This window comes from Nipponia nippon, unplaced genomic scaffold, assembly GCF_047370975.1.
Source record: "Nipponia nippon isolate SJK-2023a ecotype South Korea unplaced genomic scaffold, ASM4737097v1 scaffold_18, whole genome shotgun sequence".
NCBI lineage: Eukaryota > Metazoa > Chordata > Aves > Pelecaniformes > Threskiornithidae > Nipponia > Nipponia nippon.
The window spans coordinates 8,222,917-8,247,012 of NW_028262334.1; the positions used below are offsets into that span (position 1 = coordinate 8,222,917).

Sequence of the window (24,096 nt, forward strand, 5' to 3'; positions counted from 1 at the left end):
ATATGCACTGGGGATTATGCTGGGACCACCAAACTCCTTTCACTTGTAAGATAAGATAGTTAAAGCTCAGGTCTCCAGAGGCACAAGGCAGAGGCGTTCACAGCCACCTCCAGCCCTCTGCGGGGTGAAACCCCAGGCAGACCCGCTGCCTGCCCCATCGCCGCCCACCCACCACCCGCACCACCCTCACCCAGGCCTTCTACTTCTTGTTTCCCCCACTGACCGTCCCTGTGTTAGCCCAGACATTTAATTCATTTATTCATTTTTATAATTTAATTAATTTTATAATTAATATTTAATTAATTTATTCACCCCCCCCTCCTGTAGTTTAATTGCTGAAATGATGTTATAGGACCGAAGGAGGACACAAAACATACAAACCAAACCTCTGGAAATGTCACAACACCCAGCCGTGATCCACTTCTCTTTGTAAAGAAGAAATCACTCCAGGTCAGCTTCTGCACAGCCAGTTTATTCAGCCAAGACAAGGGAGTTGTTGGAGCAAATAATTGCAGAATAATATGATAAAACACAATATTAGCAATAACTGCTTTTACAGATGGGCCTTTGAATGAGATGTGCTCGGTGGGCTGCACACGCCCCACTTACTGTCATTTTCTTGCTCTGAACAGATTTACTGAAGATTTGAGCTCTAATCTGTGCAATGTAACATTACCTACAGCGTTTGTATTTGCATGCTGATCTTCTGTAGTTAGACATAGGCTTTGGCTCCCAGGGACACTCCCTAAGACAATTTGATCGTGTCTGTTCCCAATAACTGCATGCTAGTTTTTACAGAGAGAGGTGGTTTTGGTTTTCTTTTTAAAAATAATAAAACACAACTGATTTCTGGTGCCTGACCCCGATGCTCACCCTGGATTTCAGAACTGCAAAGCAGCAAAGACATCCACCAACTTTGCCAAAGGGCCTCATCCAGGTGCCCAACACAAAGCGCGCAAGGTGCCTGGTCACTGCTGTGAAAGCTGCTCGAGGGTATCCATCCCGCAGCCCTTCTCCAGGCTCCGGGCTGGGGGAAGCTGGCACAGCGCCACCTGAACCGCAGGCCACGCTCTGCGACCTGGCAGGCAGCACCTGCTCACAGGAGCAGCCTTGGTGATCAGGCCGTAACTCACACACAGTTACGGAGACAGTCGAATGATGATGTAAATCAGCGAGAGTCCACAAAGCCCCTCCGTACACCAGCCCAAGATGAGATGTCTCTGAATCACTTTGCACTGAAAATGCAAGAAGCCAAGTGCAGACCCTAAACCGTCACCAATTAATGTCGGTTTTTTAACGTGCTCAAAATGAAACGGTCCCTGTCAGGAGCATTATCCTGAAAGGGAAGAGCACCTGCTACTCCTATGGTCACAGTCTCTCTTTTTCTTTATCTTGGGCTTCTGACTCCTTAATCTGTTGTGGAATGCCATTTAATTAAGCATTTTCAGGGTTCACTCTAGGCTGTGGGATTATGCTGTAAGCAGGCAACGCTGGCCTGAAGTTGCGATAATTAAAGCCACAAAGGACAGCTTGGCACATTGTCTAATCAGGGAGCCAACATAAATATGCCAGAGCTGGTACTAAATATTTCCATGGTAGAAGCATTCAGACTTGCTAGACTGGGTTTCCCCTAACCATACAGGGAATAGAGAAATCAAAAAAGTGTTAAAAAAAAAAAAAACAAAAACAAACTTAGAAAGGAAATAAAAGAAAGATGTTAAAAACATTCTTGACACTACGGCACCTGCCCAGGTTTACAACCTTTTAATAAGGGATTACTGAACACTAGGAGGAAGAGCTGGCCAGTGTGCAGCACTGCTCTCTTCTGCGCCCCAGCTCCAAGCCTTGGACTCGTGAGCAGCTCCGCAAGGTCAAACCCTCTCGCTAGCGGAAATTAGTGCGGTTGTGCTGACCGGAGGGAGCTGCCGTGATTCCCGTCAGCAGAGCTGCCAGTGTGCCACCAAGGCCAGCTGTGCCCGGCCCGACGCGCTCCGCGGCAGCTCGCCTCGACGGCCGCTCTGCGGAAGCGGAGCGTGGGCCAGGGCTGCAGCTGGTGAGCGCTGGCGCCTTTCCACCAGCTCCACAGAGCAGCCGCTTCCTTCCAGCGCAGGGCATCATGGCGAGCGGGGGAGCTGGCTCCTTATAGCACACGTTGGGCAACCTGGGGGAAGTAAGAGAAGAAACAGCCTCCCCAGGGTCCAGCTATGTTCAACTTGCCACGCACCTCTGTGCATTCACTGCCCATCGATGTCTCTAGGAGGCCCAAGTGCACTCATGGTTCACACGAAGCAAGACAACCTCCTCCACCCACACTGCAGACGCAGAGGCGTTTCTTGCATTCCTGCCTTCACCTCTTACCATCAGCTCCAGCCGAGTTGCGCAGACTGCTCCCTGGGCATCACCTCTTCTCCTAACTGCTCTCCACTCTCTCCCTCCCACTCTGGTCCTGCGCTCCACACCGTTAGATTGTGCGGATTCAGACAAATGCCTGTGGAAAAAGACAGAAAACCTCAGCACAAGACCACTGCCCACCTGGCAAGGTCCCATGCTGGTGACACCCAGAGGCACCCACCACCCAGCGGTGATACCCATCCACTCCCAGCCTAGAGTTCACGCACAGGCACCACCTTCGGGCGTTTTCCCTGGCTTCCTACTCCTCCCCTGGGATGGGAATTTACACAACGTGATGTTTCTCTTACTGACAATCCTGCCTGCTTTCCCAGTTTGCTTGGGCTCCTTATATGTTGACAGAGGTTTGCTTTATCCTTTAACATGCTTAAACAGATGGGTACAACCAGCTCAGCTACCAGCTTGAAAGTCCCTACTATGGTTATGTTATGAACGCTTACAGAAATTTATTTGAAAATTAACATCAGTGTGACAGTGCAGTTTTGGTGCCAGGGTTTCTATTGTTTCCAGTATTGCCAAACATGAAAAGTTCATATAATACAACAGAGTTTAGGGCATTACAAAGGAAAAGAAGGAATGATACATTCAATTTAACCAGTGTGAATATGAAAAGATGACAAAAAGGCCGATTAAAAAAAAAAAAAAAAAAGAGGCAAATAGGAAAGAGCTGTATATTCTAGGCATAATTTCAGGTAATAGTCTGCCCTGGTTGCTAAACTGCAAGTTTTATGGGACAGGGAGACAGCTGTGCGTCCCCTGATTGTACAGCACCTAGCACAAGGAGGGCTTTGGTCGCTTGGATCGGATGCATCAGCAGATCGCACAGCTGCAAGTCAAACAAAGACTTGCAGGAGCCAGGTCATTCTCCTCCTTTTATGTGCACCTGAGCAAAATGCAAAACAGACTTGAAATAAGCAATATTCTCCCTTTTTGTTTTCTGCCAAGCGGGCCACAGAGCCGACGATAGCTTCAGGGCTGCAAAAGCGGCGTTGCTTCCCCCAGCGCCTCCTCGTTAGAAACGTCTCCTGAAACACGCTCGGTGTCATATCCATTTAGTGTCAGGTGACAGGCATTTTCTTCTGTAACATTCACTTTAACAGTGGTATTATTACTTTTACTTGAGTGCTTTGATTTAAGCCACAGGAGATGTCACAAATTAGTGTTTACAAAACTTAACACGAGGGGGCTGTCAGTACTTGCTGGAAGACAAGGATTTAGACAGTTGAGACCCCATTGCGGAGGTAGCAGACTAATTACAGGAGCCAGGGTACGGAAGGATTCCAGACCTGCCTGCCACCTCAAGCAGAAGTGAAGTTAATGATGCTCAGAGTGCAGCCCAGAGGCACGCTGGACCGAACCCCCTCTTTCGGGTTTTTCCTTTGCTTTTTTACACACAGTGCAAAAAAGGAATTAAAAGAACCGAGTGCGAGAGTCCAGCTCGGCTTGGTAACTGCTCCGTCTGCTCACAGCAGCGTGCATCCTGACACTGCCCGTTAGATACATGAACACACGCCCTAAGCGTCTCTCAGCTAACCTCACTCATGAAATGGCACTAGAGTTACGTGCTGCAAGGGAACAGATTCCAAGAGGGCTTGAATAAATAAATTGCCCGGTGATTCGAGATGATACAGATTCTTCTACAATCCAAGAATTCACTGATATTACCTGTTAGTTGGGAGATTTTGTTTTCTAGTGGTTAGCTATCCAAGTGGAAGAAATCTATTTTGCATTTGGGAAAGTCTGAAAAATATATTTAATTGCTATGACTAATAAACAGCCAGGAGAAATGCAAATTTGATATGTCTGATATTCAAAATTCAAAGTAGAAGTACAGAAAACATCAGCGTGCAGAGGAATGCAGAGTATCCCTTAGAAACACGGCTTTCCTAAGAGGCCCTTCAGCAGAGCAAGGTATTCCCATGTTCACCATTAACGAATAAAAACACGCTACTGAAACCACTCTAGCATTAATTCTGGCTGGCCCCAGCAATGAGAAGATTTATACAAGCGCAGACTTCTTTGTGAAATGAACACACCGTCTCAGAGCCACCAGCGCAGCGGAAGGTCCCATCAGAAATCTCCTCTCCAGCCTTTCATCATGATTCATTGTGCCATTCAGTGCAAATCACAAGCTACAAAATTGCATTATCAGTACAGCTCTTTTTAATCAGTTCAAGGTACTGATGTTTAAATATCTCCTGCACTAAAAAGCAATCGCTGTTTAGACCCAACATTTTTTTTTTTTTAAAGAAATCATTATAACATTCTCATAATTGCTTATCTCTCAGAGGAAGATAACGCAGACACAGCTGCTATTTCAAAGGACATTTTGTACATGTAGCTCAGTCACATCTGAAATACAGCAGAGATTCTCTCTAATTCAGGAACCTCTTTATTGCTGACTGCGTTGTGTGACAGCGCGGCGGCCTCCGTTACACTCGCAGCAGAGGTATTTATACACTGTGATTTGCCTAAGGACTTCTTCCTCTGCTGGGCCCCAGTTCAGCAAAACATCGCAATAGATGCTCGAGATCACGCCCAAGTGATTTACTGAAGAGAGCTGAGCATCTCTACCCCGGCCTTTGGGGAGCTGTTTTCCTCTAGATGTTCCTCCCAGGCGGCCACGCACAGCGCCTCGTACCTGCCCCGCCAGCCACCTCTGCTCAGCGCGGGTGGGTTCGAACCTCAGCATCGCCCCCACGCTCGCCCTTCCAGCCGCAGGCCCGCCTCTCTAATAGGAAACCTCAGGAAAATATCTGTGTGGTAGATAAGGTCACATAATGCTGCTGGGGTCAACAGCAATCTCTGTCTATCTGGATTTTACGCAGGAAATATGACCTTGCCTTGAAATTGAGTATCTCCCTCGTCCGCAGGTAAGTCAGCGCTTCCTTCTGCCTGTACAAGGGGGTGTTGCTTCCCCACCCGACAAAGCGAGGCCACTTCTCTGGGGATGATCTAATACAAGTGGCCAGGACCAGGACAGCACCCACAGATAAATACACTAAGTCTTATTATCAGTGGGATATTGACTCCCACAGGGTGCCCTGAGAGCACGTCTCCCATATTTGCATCCCTTTTTTCCCCTGGGTGCCTGGCCCTGTCCTGCCTCTCAGCCCAGCAGGGAGGGGATGCTCTTCCCAGAGGCTGCACCCCTGCACGCAGCAGCACCCCAGAAAGGGTGCCCAGAGCAGCTTCCCTCTCGCATCTCCCCAGGGAGCAGGTTAGTGCCTTATCGGCACCCCTTGATGCAGTGTCTGCTCTAGCGAGTACATTTGGAGGCTCCGCGAGATTGCAATTCACATTTCAATCAGTGATCAGAGACCCCAGGAGCCTTCCAGGAGCCAAGATTACCCACCACTTCGCAAGTAATTTATTGTCCCTAGTCTGATGTGACCTGAGATACACATCTCCAGCTCCGTAACACACACTCCTCAAGGCACGGACCTGGCCTGTGGGACCAAACCCTTCCTCCCGTTCTGCACAAGCAGGAACAGAGCCAAACCCAGTGCCCAAGCACCAGGTTTGGGAACTCCTAAGACATGATAGACCATCAAGATCACCCATCTTCCATGTACTACAGGCCACAGGGCTTCCAAAAATTAATGCCGGTGGAAAACCAGAGACATCTCTTAGGAAAACATACCTCCTGACATTGCTATTGCTAGTACTGGAGAATCCACTAGTGCTTGTGTTGTTCCAATGGTTAATTATCTTTACTTTTTAAAATGTGCACCCGTTTTCCCCTGACAGAAAACTATGCCAACAAATTAGTCAAGCTAATCCGTGCCCTGACTCACTAGCTAACATCTAAAAACAGGAGAAAGAGATGAGATAAAATACATGGGTAATGCATGTTCTAGAAAGCTACAGATAACAAACACCCTGAAAACTAGGTTAAATTACCAGGAAGATAAAGCACATTAGAAAACAGGAGAGTATGAATCAATAATTTACATTTCAGAACAGTTACTCAGGCATTTACAAGAGCTTTCAAACGCCTGTCTCCCTCATCCCTCTCCAAAACGTGACCCTGACAACGTTCCCCAGCAGTTTCCTCAGAACTGAAGTAATTCTTACAACTGCTTGAAATTTTGCTATATGGGAACATGGCAAACGAATGGCAAGAGAGAAAATACCAGGGGGAGGAGGGGATCCAGGATCCCACCTGATTGCAATTGTTGCCACCAACACAATATAGTGATTTCCCACCACTTATAATTTAAATAAACTCCTAATGCAGTTCTACTGCTAAACATTGTACTTAATAACACAAAGGCTCCCTGACGCCGCTAACACAGCTGGACAGCCAGCTCAGAAACGTCAGCTTTCTTCCCTACATTGCGAAAGCTCTACTGTTAATTTTGACATCTGGTTTTTAGTGAGATGTATTTCTTGCAGAGCAAATGCACACTGACAAATCTGGGGCCCTCTGTGTATTTTGGTAAATTGCAATCCATTATGAATATATATCTTCCTATAATGAAATGTTAGCTCTGCAGTTGTAATGCAAGCTGTCCAACTATCTGGTGGGAACATTTAATAACAATAATATTTTGCTGAGGATAACACAGCTACCTCATTTAGGTATTCCTAATACACTCTCCTGGATGAGTTTTTCCCCTGATACATTAACAGTTTAATAGTACACAGGTGAAAGCAACTAGGTGATATTGAGACAAAAAACTGCCCTGGCAGCTTAGAGCCTCTCTGCAGAGGCGGCAGAACATTGACATGTCTGCAGCGGTTCCCACTGGGATCTTGCTGACGGCAAACATCATGGATCAAGCCAGTCCTCAGAGGACGCACAGCTCAATTACCGCACACTGTGCGCCTCTCAGTGTGGCCCGGGGGCCTGGCCATGTCTCCCGAGGATCTGGGGGCTGTGATGGGTGCATTGAGTATGTCCTTCCCACAGGGAAGCAAGGCTGGTGGAAAGCATTCCCTGCACCTGCTTTCCAGCACTGCAAAGGAAGAGTCCTCACTCTTTTAAATAATAAACTACCTTTTTTTTTTTTCTGTTTAGCCCAAAAGATTCTGAACACAAAATTAGCAGATCCTTATGCAAAGGATCACATCTGTCCTAGAGGGATTTACTGAGCACGTGAGGTTTGCTTGAGAGAGGGATGCCACAGAACCCCCGGACGCCCAACGCAGCGCTGGCGAGCCCGGGCGCTCGCTGCGGCTCAGGACTGTGCCTTCACACACTGCTGCCAAGCAATTCTGCACCAGCAGCTGAAGCACTGCTTGCAGTCAAGGCAGGCAAATACGCTGGGCTGCATTTAGGCCTGACCTAAACCGAGATGCACTTGCATCAGTTGGCTCACTTTGTCTTGGCCCTGGATATGTATTCCAGTAAATCATCTCCTGTCAACAGGACAATCTTCCAAAGGACTTAGTGGCAGTCTGGTGGCACACTCCCTCCCGTTTCAGTGGGGCTGGCTGCGTTCTGCTGACCTAGATGAATATCTGGTGACAGCAATGATCAGCAATGCTTTGCCTTACGAGATGGCATTGCTAAAGCACAAGTCTCCAACCAGCAGCAAGTCAGCACAGAGCTGCCCTCCCCAGCCGGGAACGCGGCTCCAGCCCTGGCCCGAAGGCAGCCCGCAAAGGCAGCACTTCCAGGCAGCGGGTGCCGAAAGCCCGGAGCGAGCATCAGACCTCTGCCTGCAGCCAGCACGCCTGCAGGAGTTAGTCAAGAGCACGCAGTTGCAGTGGTGCACTTCAGACCTGGAGGAGAGATGATAAAAAACCAGAATTGAGATCTGTACAGTGCACAAACCCAGATACTTAAAAAACCACGCTCGGGCAATGCTGGTCTCAGATGCGCCCAGGGCCAGGGAGAGGAGAGTGGACCAGGAGAGCACCCCGAAAAGTCCAGCTGACTCAGCTGTTCAGCAAAGGTAGTCAGAAGCTTTCTGAGCACAAGCAAGTTTGCAAAGCAAAAAGCAAGCACCAGCACGGCAGATCCTGCTCCCAGCAGCAGGCTGGAAACCTGGCTGCCCCCTCTGTTTAGCATCACGTTCGTGTGCAGTATTACAAAGTTATTTAACTTAGCCCAAAACTTCAGGAATATCTGACTTTACCTGCTATAAAGGATTTTGTCAGAAAAAAGTGAAAAGGAGACAGCAGTTGAGTAAACCATGGCAAGCTATAACAAAAAAAAAAAATCCACAGTGAGGCCAAGACACCAGATAAACAGACCAAAGAGATACTTAGATGCAAGCATAATTTGTAATCCCATTCATTTCACAAGAACTGCTCTCTATTTTAAATTATATAAAATAAAAATAAATTATAGCCTCTAGAAAGAGAACCTCAAAAAGCCATTAAAACTTTCATGCTGTTTATAATCAAGAAAAATGCACATCCGTAGACAGGGGAAAGGCAGCTCGGCAACACGGACTTATGAACGCAGGATTTATGAGCAGACTTGGTGTGGGACAGAGCAGGGTTTCCCCCAAAGCTCTGCATGCAAACTGCATACAGCAGCCACGCAGCGTTTCACATGACAGGCTCAATGCAAATAAAAATCACAGGTTCTCATTTCTTCTAAATTGCTCACCATGTTTTGCTCTAGCACATAAAATTTGGAGTGCTATCCAACACATATCAAGACTCTGGATATTTAAACCTAGAAGGAATTAGGACCTGGGTTTTTTAATCTCAAATCGGTACCTCGTCCAGCTACTGGAACAGTCCTGATCCTAATTAAAAAGAAGTTTTTAACTGCATCATCTGTTATTACTGTCAAACTTATTATTATACTATTTGGTTGTATTGTATTTTAAAGGGCTGCTTCATAGGAGAGATGCAAATCTCACAGTGGAAAGACTTAACTGACATTAGGGATCTGGATCAGGCCCCTATGAGTGGAAGAGAATTAATATTAATTCTTAACTTTCCTATTTGAGCATGACATGCCCCCAGGCTTGCTGCTTGTCTTCGCAGAAGCACTATCTCCTGTTTAGGCATGACAATATTTGTCAAGTGTAATGCTCATTAGTCTGCTGTGTGGTCAGGCTCGCAGCGTATAAACACTCTGAAAGATCGGGTAGGGACTAAAGGTCTGCTCTTTGTGGTCAATTATAGCCATCAGCATTAACGATGCCACCATGGAGAGCTATGCAGGGAGAAGAGAGAAGTGCTTTTCCAAGGTTGGTCCTGACAACGTACCTGGCTACAAGGAGCTGGCAATGAAAAATGTAGTGTGCACCTCCAGCCTCTGTCTAACCCTCTCAGTGATTTATTTCAAGAATAGTCTAGTGGCTTCTTTTTTTTTTTTTTTAAATACCTGAGTAAAAGACAGGCTTTCTAACCTGAAGTGCATTCTCTTGTATTCTTCAGAATTCACATTGTTGATGATACTTAAACCTGATGTTTAATCAGAGAGAGAAAAAGCAGCACAGGGGCTGATGAAAGTTTCCCATTTCTGCCTTCGTTTTTGACTCTACATTTTCCCCCAAACCCTAGTATTCCCCACCAAAACTGAGATTTTTTACTCTATTTTCTTGTCACAGTTCCTAAGTGAACTGGGAAAGACAATAAGGTTTATTTTCCCCCTTGAAAAATTATATGTCTTCTTTTTTCTTTTTCTTTTTATTTTTTATTAAAATGGGGCTATAGGTTTGCAGATCTCAAAAAGAGAAGGGTAAAAAGTTCACTTTAATCTTTACAAAAGCAGAAAGACTTGGCAATCTTTAAAAATATTCCCCAAAGCAGAAAAAAAAAAATTGCTATTGCAAAACTAACGATACGGATAATTGTCCTCAACTGGCAACATCCCACTTACTACCACGGGAGAAGGACCACTCGTCAGCCCTCTGCTGCCAACCCGCTGCAGGGTAGAGCTTCAGTGAACGCATCGTCAATGAAAGCAGAAATAGCACGAGCTTTTGAAATCCTTATATAGACTCCCGAGCCTGCTGGAGCACTATAAATACAAACGTGCCTGAGAAAGCACTAGCATGTCCTGAAACCCCAGTGAAATTTGGCATATGCCTAACTGTCTCGATGAAACCTATCCATAGAGAACTAGGTAAGCATGGATATTCCCAATTAAAAAAATAAAACCAAAAATGCATGGTCCAGCCCTTCCCTAAGCAGAAAGTTACTTAAGCACATGCTCAATTTTAAGCAGGGCTTAAGAATGTGTATTTAAGTTTAGAACAGGTTTAATGCTTTGCTGAAGGAGTGCTTTGATCAGAAACATCATTTTTTAACCTATGACCATTGATTTCAGTTTAATTGGCATCCATCATCTTCACCAACGCAGTGTAATAGAGCACCAATATCGGGGTCCTGGCCATATTCCACTCATTTAATTGCATTTGTCGGCCTAAACAGAACCCTACATGTAAGGTTATTTATGTACTTGTCCAGGAAGCAGGCTGCACAGCAAACAGTAGCATTCAATATTTGATGCGTTCTCTAAAAAAGAAAACCATATTTTCTGTAAGTGAGGTGTAGCTCAGTCAGTAATTCAAACTCTCAGCATCCATGAAATCCTGCAATCCATTTATGCCTGCTTTGTAGAACTGACGTTTGCTTGGTGGTCTAAAGCCTTTTATTTTTCTCTTTTCCTTTCCAGCATGTGCTCTTGTACTTACCAGGGCACTTACAGTATTATTTAGGTTGCTGCCTGCAATATTTTCAAGCTACTAGAAGACAGTTTCTTAGACATTTTCATAATGTTTTGAAATGCTGATGAGGATTTAGCATTAAAATTAATGGCAGCCAGCCGTGGTCTTTCAGATGTGAAAGACTGTGCAGTATTTTCTGGGAAAAAAAAGGGGGGGGGGGGGGGGGCAGGGGGGAGAGGAATGGAGATATAAATAGCCAGTCTTGCTTTTCTCCAGGCAGGATCCTTTTAATCATGTAAAATAGATTTTAAAGATTAAAGACTCTAGGCTCTGTTCTGCCTTTGCTCATGTCTCGTATCACCAATTTTTTGTATGTAATTTGAATGAAAAAGGACACACATGGTGTTTTCATTTGCATTACCCCAAACTGGAATTTCCCCTTGAAGAACATAGCCCCTGCCTCCTCTGCAGCGAGGAGAAAATCACCGCACCTGGGTGGAACAGCACAAAACAGGGAAAAAACAATTCTGAATCATTACCCTACTTCTTGGACCTGGAACCTCCTTTTTCTGAGATTCAATTTAGAGCTATGTCTTATAAGCTGAAAAGGAGACAGAATTACTGGTCCAGCAGCTATATCTGTATATGTATGAGCTGCAGTCCCAGATTTCATCCAGACATCATCACATTGCACATGGAAAAACCTGCTCTAATTGAAACAGGAGCCTCAGCACCGGGAAAACTGGCTGCACTGGCAGGTGAGAGATCTCTCTGTCCTGGTCAGAAAGTTCAGTGATACCAGGGGTGTTCTGCAAGAACTGCTAGAAGTGGAGGGCAGAGAGGAAAGGCCCAGCTCCACAGAGAAAAGGCAAATCAAAGTTCTCCTGCAGGAACAGTGTGGCCTGACAAAAAGCCAGAGGAGATGCTGGGAGGACAGAGTAGGTCAAAGAACTAAAAATCTGGAGGAGAATAGACTGCCCATGCCCATCAACAGTCCATTGACAGAGCTGGAACCAAGAGGCTTCCTTCTTCTGCCACTGGCACGATAAACCCTGTTTTGCCACATCACCCCCCCCGCATCAAGGCACACAACGCAACAGGAGTTGCATCTCAGCACGGGTCAGTCTTCATTCTTAAATTTACTTTCGTAATGCAAGTTGCAATCAATTCCTCTTCCACATTGACTAACGCGTCCTTTCTCCACCTTACCCTCCTCAGACTTGCAGCTATTGTCCCACCTGGCTTCCAGCCGTGACTCCCTCCTGGAGCAGGAAGTCCCTCATCTCCTCCAAGATTCTGAGGCCAGCAAAAATCAATGCTAGGATGTATTGATTTTATTATTTGTACTTAGTTGTACTTCTCAAATAAAGTACAGGACATCTGGATATTCTCCTTGATTACATTTATAAATATCCAGAGCGTCCTAACTTTGTTCCATATGCTAAAATATCAATGGCCTCATCAGCAAAGAGCATGGAGCCTTCCTTAAGGGACCACCAAAAGGCCTCAGCTGTGAACAAGTATTCTTTTCACTAGATATTCTTTCATATTCATAAGCCAAAGAATAGAAAGGAAACAAAGAACAGTGTTCATCGGATACAAACCAACAAATCTTTCTAATGACATTTGGAATTCACCTTGAAACCCTGGCCAAACCTGAGACAGTTTTCTGGTAGGCTTCATCCCCATAGGTTTGAAGAGTAGAGTTCTGTATCCCACACGATTACCTGCCGTGCACGTCACCTATGGAAAGAGAGGTACGTAAGAGCAGAAAAGCAGCATTTGAATGTTAAGAAGCTGTCATCATTCTAAGCAGTGCCTTCTTGTTGGGACAGTACGGTTAGAGTGAAAATAAATGCGTGCAACTCTGTTACAAGAAAATAAAACATATCCGTAATTGCAACGAAAGACTTTGTCTTGACAGCCCTGGGAATGAAAGTTCACAAAGCACATACAGTGTGGGAAGTGTCAGCGTAAACCTCCCACACGTGCCTCCGCCAGTGTAACCAGGGGATAAGGGCAGCGTGTTCCCAGTCTCTCAGCCTGCTTCTGCCTCTCTGCTGAAAATGGCCACCAGTGCTTTCAATTAATTCCAGGTGGTTTTGTACCACAGGCACTGATCCACTTGGAGCTGAACCAAAACCGCTCCCCTCGCTGCACAGATAGCACACATACTCCGCTCACTCCCAGCCTGCAGATCTGTTTCAAGGTCCTGACCCTAGTTTTTAAAGCCCTTAATAGGCGAGGGCCTAATGAACCTTGGAGACTGCTTCTTATTCCACACTCCAGAGCAACAGCTGTGATTGCTCTGGGTGAGCAGGGCTGAGCGAGCTCAGGGTGAAACCCTCCTCGCTTTCTGCACCCAAGCCTCCTGCCACCAAAGTCTCAGCCCTGTCCCTTAACATCCTCAGACCCTCACCTGCAGTCCTGCCGCAGCCTCCTGCACTACTGCTGCTGCAGTATTCATTAAAACCTAGCACAAGATAAAGAAAAGCTGCATTTTAGAAAAAGTAAGACATTTCTTCAGGTCTTTGCAGGAAACAGTTGTAGTGAGACCATGTCCCCAAGAGCAAATGGAAAGGGACACTTTTTCTTAAGTTATAGAAAAGTAGAGTTGGGAGAGAACTTGTGAGGTCCATAGCTCATCCCTGTTGGGCTATAACAAGGGCCGCTCAGGTACTGGAGCCCTGACGGAGCAGCTCTGCAGTTAGTAGGACCAGTCCACTTCGTGTCCAGAGCAGCACAGCCAGAGTCCTCGCAACATGACCCTTCCTAGCAAGGTCTGGGTTAGGCCGTGACAGAGGAAAGCCAAGGCAGCACTGTTTGTGGGGAATCTTTATGCTTGGTGAGGACTAACACAACATGCAGCTAAAAGAAGAGACTCCCCATTACTGATGTATTAATGCTCCTTGGTTTGCTTATCAGCCTTTTCTCACTCTTCCACATGCAGCCTGTGCTTTCAGCTATGCAACTATGAATAGAAATGCAGAATTAGCCCACACCTCAACGCTGGTTTGAAAGCTTGTCTGCATCTCTCCATCCTCCTTACCACACGCTATTTCATACTTCAATATCAACTTTAGAATAGATTAGAGGCTAATGAACTGCTACAAATCCAGCTCCTTACTCCTACAGCACTAGCACCGCTCTCCCCATAGCCTTCCTTCTCCTTCATATCCATCCTCTCTTTGCCTCTGCCACTGTCCCTTCAGCAGCAGCATAAAGCACTTGCTCAGCCAGCGTGCTAAGCCACGGAAGGTGCTTCGAGCAGGCACCTACGCCTTCCAGTAACCCACCAAGCACAGCATATGCTGAAGCCCTCGTCTTGCCAAGCAACTCATCACGCTCTTCCTAACATTTGAACTTCAGCTGGTCACACTGGGTCCTTTCAGACAGCATGTTCATCTGCTTTCATATCCTGCTCTGTTTTGTAAGTGCAGGTTCCTCCAAAAGAATAAGCAGTAATTACTGCAGCCACACCTATACTGGAAATGCCTGTGCAATGTTCATGCTCACAAAGAAAACAAAAACTGTAAAGAAAGAAGCATCCATTCTCTTTGAACTTTGGTATCTGGTCCTTTTCTGCAGCAGGGACACGATTCTTTGAAGCACTGAGCTGCCATAGCCCCTGAGGGACTCGAGTTTCTTCTCACACATGCAAATAAAAATCAGAAGTCGCTCTATTGAAGCCAAATGAATTATGCAGGTGTAACGTCAACATGACAGAGAGGGCTCATGGATGTCAACAGAGCCTGGAACAGGTGCCCTTTCATTTTTCTCGTGGTGATTTTTCATTTTCAGCCACTTGGTTTTGCACAGGTACGATAGCACATATACAGCTGTGCTGCAATAGGACAGGATAGCTGATATTTAGGAGAAATCACACGCTTAGATCAATGCACACTGCAGGTATTCAGCTGGAACCAAATGTGTTGGAAGCAATGTAAACCCCAGGGGGCTTGTTCACTAATCAATAAACACAAGGAATGTATGCCACTGAGTTATTGCTGCAGTGTTAATTGTAGCTATACAGGATAATTTTTTTTTTTTTTTGCATTGCATTGCTAAAGAAACAGACATCTTCAAGAACTATGGCTTTTACAAAACAAACACGATATGAAAAATACATTTCTATTCCCTTCTCTGGTGTTTTCAACTTTAGGAAAACATATAATCTCATTAGAAGCTCGCAGTGCTGCCTCGTGAAGGAGAAAGGGAAGTCCGTAGTGCTTCCAATCCCCTGGTTTACCACAAGTGACATTTAAGCAGTCACCTGGGGAAAAATCCCAATGGGAGCACTGACAAAGCTTACCATTTGAAAAAGGTCAGACCTTCTATTCTTGCTCTGAATAGATGGTGCTGACCTTAAAAACCTCTCAGTCTCAGTCCCTCTCCTCATAAGCATATGATGGAGCAGCCAGCTAAGGCAATTCTACCCAGGAGGAGATGCAGGGCATCGTTGCTCTGCAGAATTTTCTTATTCCTTGTTTTCCTCTTGACAAATTACAAATAAATCAACTCATCTGCGAGCAGGTGCTCAGGAGTATCAGCAGCACCGGCACCAGCGCTGGAGCACCAGGCAGGGCACAGGCTGCAGCAGGGAAGAGTTGCCTCTCTCCAAGGTGACTGACTGAAAAACAGATGGCAAAAATGCAATAGCACTCAAAACCCTGGTGGGACAGGGCATTCTGCGTAAGCGTGATAGAACAAGGGGGATTCACAAAGACCAGCTTGAACCAAGGCAATTCAGGGCAGGAACTGCCATTTAGCAGCTCTGATGCAGCCTGTGGAAGAGCCTATTAGATACAGACACTACAAAAGCTAGTCTTATTCAGCCAAAGTTCGCTTTGTGAGACCCCTCTTGTTTCCTTGATTGAAGACCCCTCCTCACTCATCATTTACATAGAGAAACAAAGGAAGACGGAGAAATAATATTTCCACCCTGCAGATGGAAGCTAAACCGCTGGTATCACCTTGAGCACAAGGTCAGGCAGGAATCCCATAGCAGAAGTCAAACCCAGATTCATGAGGTTCTAGCTCAGGACCTTAATTGTGAGTTCATCCTTCTTCCTGACGTGATCCTCAGTCTGAACCTGTGAGTATTCAGTGCTACATATGGTAACTCCTCACCTTTACTGAGGATTGTCGTCCTAGCACCAGGCTGTCAAAGTAAAACCAGCACCACGCCAGCCAGGTAGCTGGATGCGAATATAGCTCCCTCCCCCTCATCAGTACAACTATCAGAGGCTGATCCTCCACATGGGCTTCAGAAGAGTAGACTTCCGACTGAGTCATCCCGTGGGATGAAAGAGGACAGCCCACAGCGGTAATCCCAAATGCTGCAGTATGCTAGAAAATCAGCCCCTAACTGCTGCAGTCATGAAAATACAATAAACATGCCCTATGATTCCATTTTTAGTCGCTTTTCAATGCAGCGCTGCAGTTTGTCAGTCTTTCTTGTCCCAGCTGGAATAGATGAATTGCTGATGCTTTTTAGGACCATTGGCAGATGAGCACAATAGAAACATCGCTCAGATATTGATGACTAATGCACACAGAACGCTTCCAAAAACTGTGTTGCCATCGCAGCTAAACAAAGTGTACTAAATTAACATTCACATGGAAGGAGAGGAGCTCATTTCCACATATTCAGTATTTAAATGAATCTACGGCACCACTGCGAAACTCAGCTGAAACCAAAAAACTGGCCATGGTTCTCTTGAAAGTTTCACAGACCTCCATAACCCTAACTCAGGTTTCAGGTTGGCAGCAAAGCCTGGAATATCTCACAGGGTTTGGGATTTCATTATAGAAATTTCTAGCAGCTACTAGGAGAGCTTCTCTTGGGTCACAGACCTACGGGCCTCTAGATATCATCCTCACTTTAAATTATCGTCACCTTGCTATAAAAGTAACAAGTACTACTTGTAAGGCACAGTCCAGCATATTTCAAAGCTCAGAGAAGTCTTTTACCAGCTCAAATGGATTAGATCACCTTCTTCATGGGAAACCTCCTAGACAGTTTTCCCTTTAGGACTGGGAGTAATCTGCTTGAGTAGAGCACAAGCCAGGGCTAACCTGCAGAGGTAGGAAAATCCTTGCAACGGCTGAAAATGCCCCTGCCAAAACAACTGAAAGCACAGAAAAAAGAACCTAATTTAGATTGGAAAACAAACAAAACCAACAAACAACCACCGCCACATCTAACAGCAAGACAATGGAGCTAACAGACTAATAAAGCAAAAGGAAGAGCCCTCTGTCTGGGGCAGGATTAAGTAGATGACTCACGAAGGAGCTCTGTTGTTGTCATCTCTGACTAAGCCTTATCCTGAAGTCCAGCTACAAAATGATCTGACTCGATGGGGAGTTGCAGCAGTCGGAGGCACTCAGCACTCCCAACTCCAGCTCCCAGCCCTTGCAGTCATTTCAGCACTCCTACACAAGTTGATCCGTCCACTTGGAAAATAAGCAAAAAACGAAGTTCTTTCCTGCCTTCCCTGCTCTTAAACTCCCTATTATGACAATAACAAACTTATAAATGCAAAAGCAGAACATAGACCATTTCAAGTCTGAGATACAGCACTGCTTGTTTTATAGCTGAAGTGTCTAGACATCTGCTGCTACTTAGATACTTTGTGAGGATTGATGTTTTAATGCACTTAGAAATGGTCTTTAATACTTTTTTTCTAAACCCCTGTTCAGGTTATAGTTTGTTCTTCGGATACAGATAGACAAACAGAGATCTCAGTATCTCTGGCTGTGTATTTAATGGCATTAAACGTCATCACCCTTAAAGCCCCTTTTTGTAAGGGCTTCAATCATCTTTACTCAGGTAAAACTTTTATTGACTCGCAGCGTGCTTTTTGCAATGCCATCAAACAATTAAGAACCCTAGATACTGCCTCGTACTTCACAGGTAAATACTTATCATTCTTCTTCAAACAGGAATATCACCTCTGCGCTCCTGGTTATCGCAACGGCCGAAATCCAAACAGGGTGGGTATATTTTAACAGCCTAGCCTGATACGCACTGTTTGAAAGCTCCCTTCCAACAGACTGAACCCGTATTCATTAAATGAGTGAGGGGGGAGAGAGGAGAACAGGAAATGTTCTTGAAAATAGGAGAATAATGGAATGTTTTTATACATCTCATGGATTTCTGTTTCATTAGATTAGGGAACAGTGCCTTTAATGTAACTAACATGTGGCAACCACAGGGTAACCACAGTGAGTAAATCTGTCCTGCAGGAGGAAGCTAAAATGCAGCAGGGTTTGCTTCAACTGCTAGGAAACAATCAAAAAACCTTTTTAGTACTGGCTGCAACTGGGGGTGGAGGGGAGGAGAACTGAGAATACACTAATAGTGACAGCTGAAAACAGAAATATATCTCAGCATTTGTGGGTGAGGGAATCAAACAGGTCCCAGCATCCTGCCAATGCTCCTGCTCCAGATTTGTTCTTGTTGAGAAAAAGCAAAGCAATAATAGGTCTTCGCTCTTCAGGGAAAGGCTTGAGGTGGTCTTAAATAAGACAAATATATTTAATAACAGCAGTTAATCATGTTCAGAGATGCACACATTTATGTGCAAAAACCAGGCAAGCCAGAGGAACTGCAGTAAGGCTGCGTGGCTCAAATTACCCTGTTGTTGGGAGATCACAGCCGGTTTCACTCCTCTCCTTCAATATTCCCATCAGGACTGCAGCTCCCTTGCTTTGTTCCCCAGACAGCCCAGCATTTAACAGATGTCCAAAGTAAATCATGATCATTTGGTAGGTTTGGGGAATAGAAGCTAGACGGAAAAAAATCACAGTCTAATAAAACAATCAAAAAAGTACCAGCACATTACGGGCCATTTCAAAATAAATTAGGGTATCTTTCAAATCTCTACACAACAGTCTGTATTTTAAATCAAAAGACCGCATGTCATTGCCTTTCCCCTGAGTAATCTAAGTGACGAGGCTCTCTGAGGTGCAGTAATAGGATGTAAGTGAAGAAGCGGGTATTATTTTACCCGTGCTGTGATAATCTGAATGCATCGCTGCCCAGCATCATAAACAGTGAAGCGAGAAGTATGAACAGGACTTTCAAAACCCCCATGCATTTGGGGATTGTAGGAGGGGGCGGGGGACCAGGTCTCCAGTGAGAGGGAATGTAAACATTTAAAGCAGAAACAATATAATATTGTTTAAAATCTGAAGAATAGGAAAACTATAAAAGCTTGCTTTTCACCTCTCCAAGAAGGAAAAAAAGCGAGGCAGAAGTAACATCAAGCAATTACACTGCAAGCAGAGAGTGCAGCTCTTAATAATCAGCAGTATTTTAAAGATCTTCCTGAAGTTTTGCACTGAGACACTATAATTAAGGAAAGAAATCAAGGCTTACCAGTTACTGTCTGTCTGGAGCAGGAAGGGAGCCAATACTACAGGATCTCTTCCATGGAGTAATGCACACTGCGGAAGTATCAGGAAATGAAAAAAAGTAAAAAAGCCATTACAGCCAACAGCCGCCACCTCTTAGGTCACACACCGTTTTCCTTCTCTTTTCCAGCCAGCCAGAAGGGTTTCCTTCGTCTCCTCCTCCCCCAGAAGCCAGCGCTGGGGCACAGCCCCCTTCCCGCAGTGGGCTGCCTCAGAGAACGGCCACCCCAGGATGGAGAATGGCCACCCCTGCCCAGCATCCCACCACCCTGCGTGGGGAGAGGCTGCTGCTCAAGACAACGCATAGAAGAGGCTTCATATTTAAATTATATCAGGAAGGGGAAACCAAGCCTCTAAACTGCTGCTCACACAGACTGGGGTGAACAATGCAACCAGCTGAGAGCAGGATTATTTAAAGGAAGACTCAGCTCAGTTCTGCGTTGTGCCTGAACTAATAAGGACAAATAAATTATTTTTAAAGCATGAAGACAGAGAAAAGGATCATTATATGTAATTATTTTTAAGGACTCTTAACATCCTTTTCAATGTGAACTGTGCAAGTTAATGCTACATAAACTGAGGAACCCACAGAGGTTTCTCTTTCTAGAAGAGGATTCCCGCACAGAGATTTGTTTCCCAGGAGATAGCTGTATCTGCTTACCTGCCCGCATCCTCCACAGCCCACCTAGAACTGTGCAGACACTGCCCAAATAGGGCACACAGCTCCCGCCTCCTCTCCTTGGTTTGCAAAAATATTCTGTGTGCTGGCCCACAGACAACTGGGATCAAGGAGCAGAAGATGCAGAGGGAAGATACGTCTGTTCCTCTGCACCAAATCGGGGGGGGGGGGGGGGGGGGGGGGGGAAAGGTGGCAATTGATAATCACATGCAATATAGTTTTTTCATTTTTAATTTACCCACCAGCTGGAAGTGCTTTCACAAAAACTGCACCAACAGCATGTTGCCCTATGCAAACTCGCTGCTTTTCTCCTCCTTACTTCAATCGCAGTATAATGACCCAGTGTTGCAGCCTTACATTTATTTGCAGGTCCTTCCCATTTTATTTCTTCTGTCTGTCATTTTTCTTATGCCTTCCACAGAGAAGGCAGATAACACTACATAGAACTTATATGCCAGCAGGACCCAAAGAAAAACCCAGGTACAGCTTCAGTGGGATTTATACCTGCACTGGAGAAAAAAAAAAAAAAAACAAAAACAAAAAAAAACAACTTATAGACTGATCTGTGAGTTGCTCCCAAATTACTGAGGGTGATTGGATCTGAGAAACATAATAGCTTTGTACACCAAGCCAGTCCTCCTTTGACTCCAGATGCAAAATTACTATTTTTCTGCTGAAAGGGTGATTTCATGCCATAACTTGCATGACTAAGGTTTTCAGAGGAGACTTTTGTTTAGATAAGGACAAGAGATGCCCTGAGGCTTGTATTGTAATGTTATATGGATATATAGATAGAGAAAGAAATTTTTTGTTGAGCTGAGGGAGTGGTGCGATTTTTATCTCCATGATTACTTACTGACAGACACTGGGAACAGAGAGATTCTTCTTGACCTTTTTTCACCCCTGCCTGGTTGCAAACTGAACAGCCAGCCTGCTTTGCAGCAGCTGGGTACCACGGGCAGCCCGAGCTGCAGCTGGTTTCTCTGCATGCCCACTGTCACTCCACTGGATACGGTGCTATCTTTAAAACAGAGCTGTTGTCCACCTGAAATCCAATCTACTGCTCTAGGGAAAAAAAAAATAATAATCTGGGACTGACAATGGTCCCAAAGGAAAATGGTCAACAGAAAAGCTGCTTCTGTGCTGGTATTTTTAACAGCTCCTGGGATTCACCCTCCACTTGCATGATTAAATAAGCTTGCACTTGCATTGCTTTTGATACCCTTTCAACCTCCAGTTAGAGCAACCTGCCTTACAAAGCAACCTGCCCAGCTCTGGGTACACCAGTGGCTGGACGGTCACCAGGGAAGCACTGTGTGTGCTGATGCTCTCCCCTCTTTACCACTTCTACGGTGGGTGTAGTCCCCTCATTACAGCATGACAAATAGTGGTTTGATAGCAAGAGGGGCTGCAGGGACATGATTAGCTCTCCCAAGGCAGTTCAGGAACCTTGCTGGAAACCTCATTGTGTGTCTTGTCTGAGGCTATTCACTATTCTTCTTGTCTTCTACTTGAGACAGTGGATAATCTTAGTTCAGATTACTAGATAGCTGTAAAACTCTGCAGCTCAGCGTAAAAATTAAATTCTCAGCAATTTTTGAACTCGAGAGCAAGCAAGAGATTGGGTGGTTTTGATTCAGTACTGTCTAAAATAGACTCACTGAAAGGATAGCTGCCTTTTCATCTACAGATCTCAAACCAATTCAGAAAATGAAAACTTGTTCCCATTTTACAGACAAGAAAGGACAAATGAAGTAACTGGCTTTCAACGTATGACATACAGCCTTCAACTTCTGGCTGAAGAAAGCTGTGCCAAGGCACCAGAGAAGGGCTGTTGTGTAAAGACCCTGATCTGCTTCCTCTCTGTAACCCACTCCTGTCGCCGCTGGAGCCAGCAGCCCGACCCAGGACTGCAGTAGTTTGGTTCCACAGATAAGCAGCACATGGCTGGTCTCCAAGTTTGCAGCCCCACACGTTTTCCCCCCCCCTTTAATCGATATCCCAAATCAGAAGCCTTGAACTTGTCTTCAAACATAACCATAATCTCAGGCTCAACCAACTGATTCTCCAAGCAGGACTATAAAGACAGACAAGTCAGCTGCTTCAGTGAATCTGAGCCATGAACAAGTCGTGTAAATGGTACAATATTTCACAATATTGACTGTCTTTTTTGTGATATATAATTTCATAGAATACTTTGTTTAGTCCATCCATCTAAGCTTCAAAAGACAAATTTAAGCTTTCTTCTAGCCAGAAAAATATCAGTGAGTGAACGTAAGTGCAACAACTGTAGCTGAAGTGACATAATTCAATGGTACCATTAAAACAAACACCTGGTAGCTGGCAAAAAAGTTAATACCCTATTAATTCAAGTAAATGGCATAGGGAAGTAAAACAAACAAATACAAAAATAAATGCACACCTAAAATGTACTCTAACTCTGTTAGCTTCAAAAAGCTAAAGAAATATTTTCCATCGAGTTTCACCGCTGACATCATCTAAAGAATCCTCTTTCAGCAAAAGTTGACAGTTTGAAAGGTTTCTAAATGGGTTTTTTCCCCCCCTACTTTTGCTTTTAAACTGCTCATGATACAGCACAGCGATACAGTGCCACTGCGTTACGGGGATCGAATCCTTTGTTACTTTAAGCTTAACGATTCTTCACGCTTTCAGCCTTATCCTTATTCAGCTACAGGAAGGGAAATTATCTGTCTTGGATTTTACTCCACATTTCAAAATACCAAAGCCATCCAAACAAGAGCTGCTTGTGTACAGGGCAAAGTCTTTGTTTTGACTGGCACCCAGGAGGAATTATGACATACTATCATCAAAGCAAACCCTGCAGATTATGGGGTAAGCAAAACAAGTTTTCTCAGTTTTCCAAGTTTTCTCATCATACAAATATCTTTGTAATTAAACAGGTAAAATATATAGGAGTTATAACCTTGGAACCTACATAGTAAATTGGTTAAAAAGAATTTAACTACCATCCACACAGAAGATGTTTCCTGAGCATATGAAAAGCATATGCAATTTTATTACGTATACACTTTTAAATAAAATTCTATCTCATTTTGTGGATATGTATACACGTAATAGAAGCACTTAACACTTACATCCACATCACAGTCACATATGTGCAAAAACGCACTGTTCTCTAGCGGAAGAACGCATTTCCTTCGCACGTGTCTGTATAGGAACTATGCATCTGTCCTAAGTCTCATTTCAGCATTCACTCTCATATTTGTGCTTTGGAAGGAGGCGCAGGTCTGAAGCTGCACAAAGTTTGAGAACCAAGTTAAAACCATTAAAGGCTCATTTAGCCCTAGCTTTGCATGGAAGCCTTTGGGCTGATTTTGGAGAGATGCTTCTCCAGGGGAAAAAAAAGATGTCATGGCTATATAGTTATTAAACACAGATATTAAAAGAATATCAACTTGAAATATTCCGGTAAGCTCCCTTAAAAAACTTATAAAAACTTGAAAGATGCAACAAATCAACCTGAATCAGATACCACAAAATAAATACTGGGCGCACAGGCTGAAACCAGGCTCTTTGTGAAACTCATCACCTCTTTCCACAGCATATCATCATTTTGACAACATGACTAGGGCAGCCAGACACTGTCACTATCTCCAGATGAATAATGTAACAGGTAAGGACAAAGAGTTAAGAATTTTAGCCAAAATGCAAATAGGAAATTCCATATTTTCAGAAGCCTGGTTTTCATCAACTTTGACCTCAATTGGTTTCTTACCTCTCAAACATTTGCTTTTCATAATCCCATTGTTCTAACAAAGCTCTTTTAAAGTCCTCTAATCGATGCGTATTTGTAAAGCCATACAGGTCCTCTGTCGAAGCTTCTATTCTAATCTGGGAACTTTAATTTTCAGAGAAGCCGATTCCTCAGTGGTGTGGAAGCATCAAGATGAAGGTTCAGCGAACTCCAGGTCAATAAGTCTTGCATTTCTTTTGACTAGTATTTGTTCTTGACAAGCAAGCTGCTCA

General features: G+C 44.7%; 1 long non-coding RNA gene across 2 annotated transcripts; it reads right to left on the reverse strand.

Annotated features, from left to right (window-relative positions):
- Positions 1–582: 582 nt before the first annotated feature.
- On the reverse strand, positions 583–19,446 carry LOC148056091 (uncharacterized). Of its 2 annotated transcripts, XR_015704092.1 has the most exons (5): positions 19,375–19,435; positions 13,411–13,464; positions 12,629–12,734; positions 2,359–2,488; positions 583–2,161 (listed from the first exon to the last, which is right to left on the reverse strand). It is a non-coding gene; the product is annotated as an uncharacterized LOC148056091 (long non-coding RNA). The 2 variants fall into 2 exon arrangements; XR_015704091.1 differs by lacking the exon at positions 13,411–13,464 and having other exon boundaries at positions 19,375–19,446.
- Positions 19,447–24,096: the final 4,650 nt, after the last annotated feature.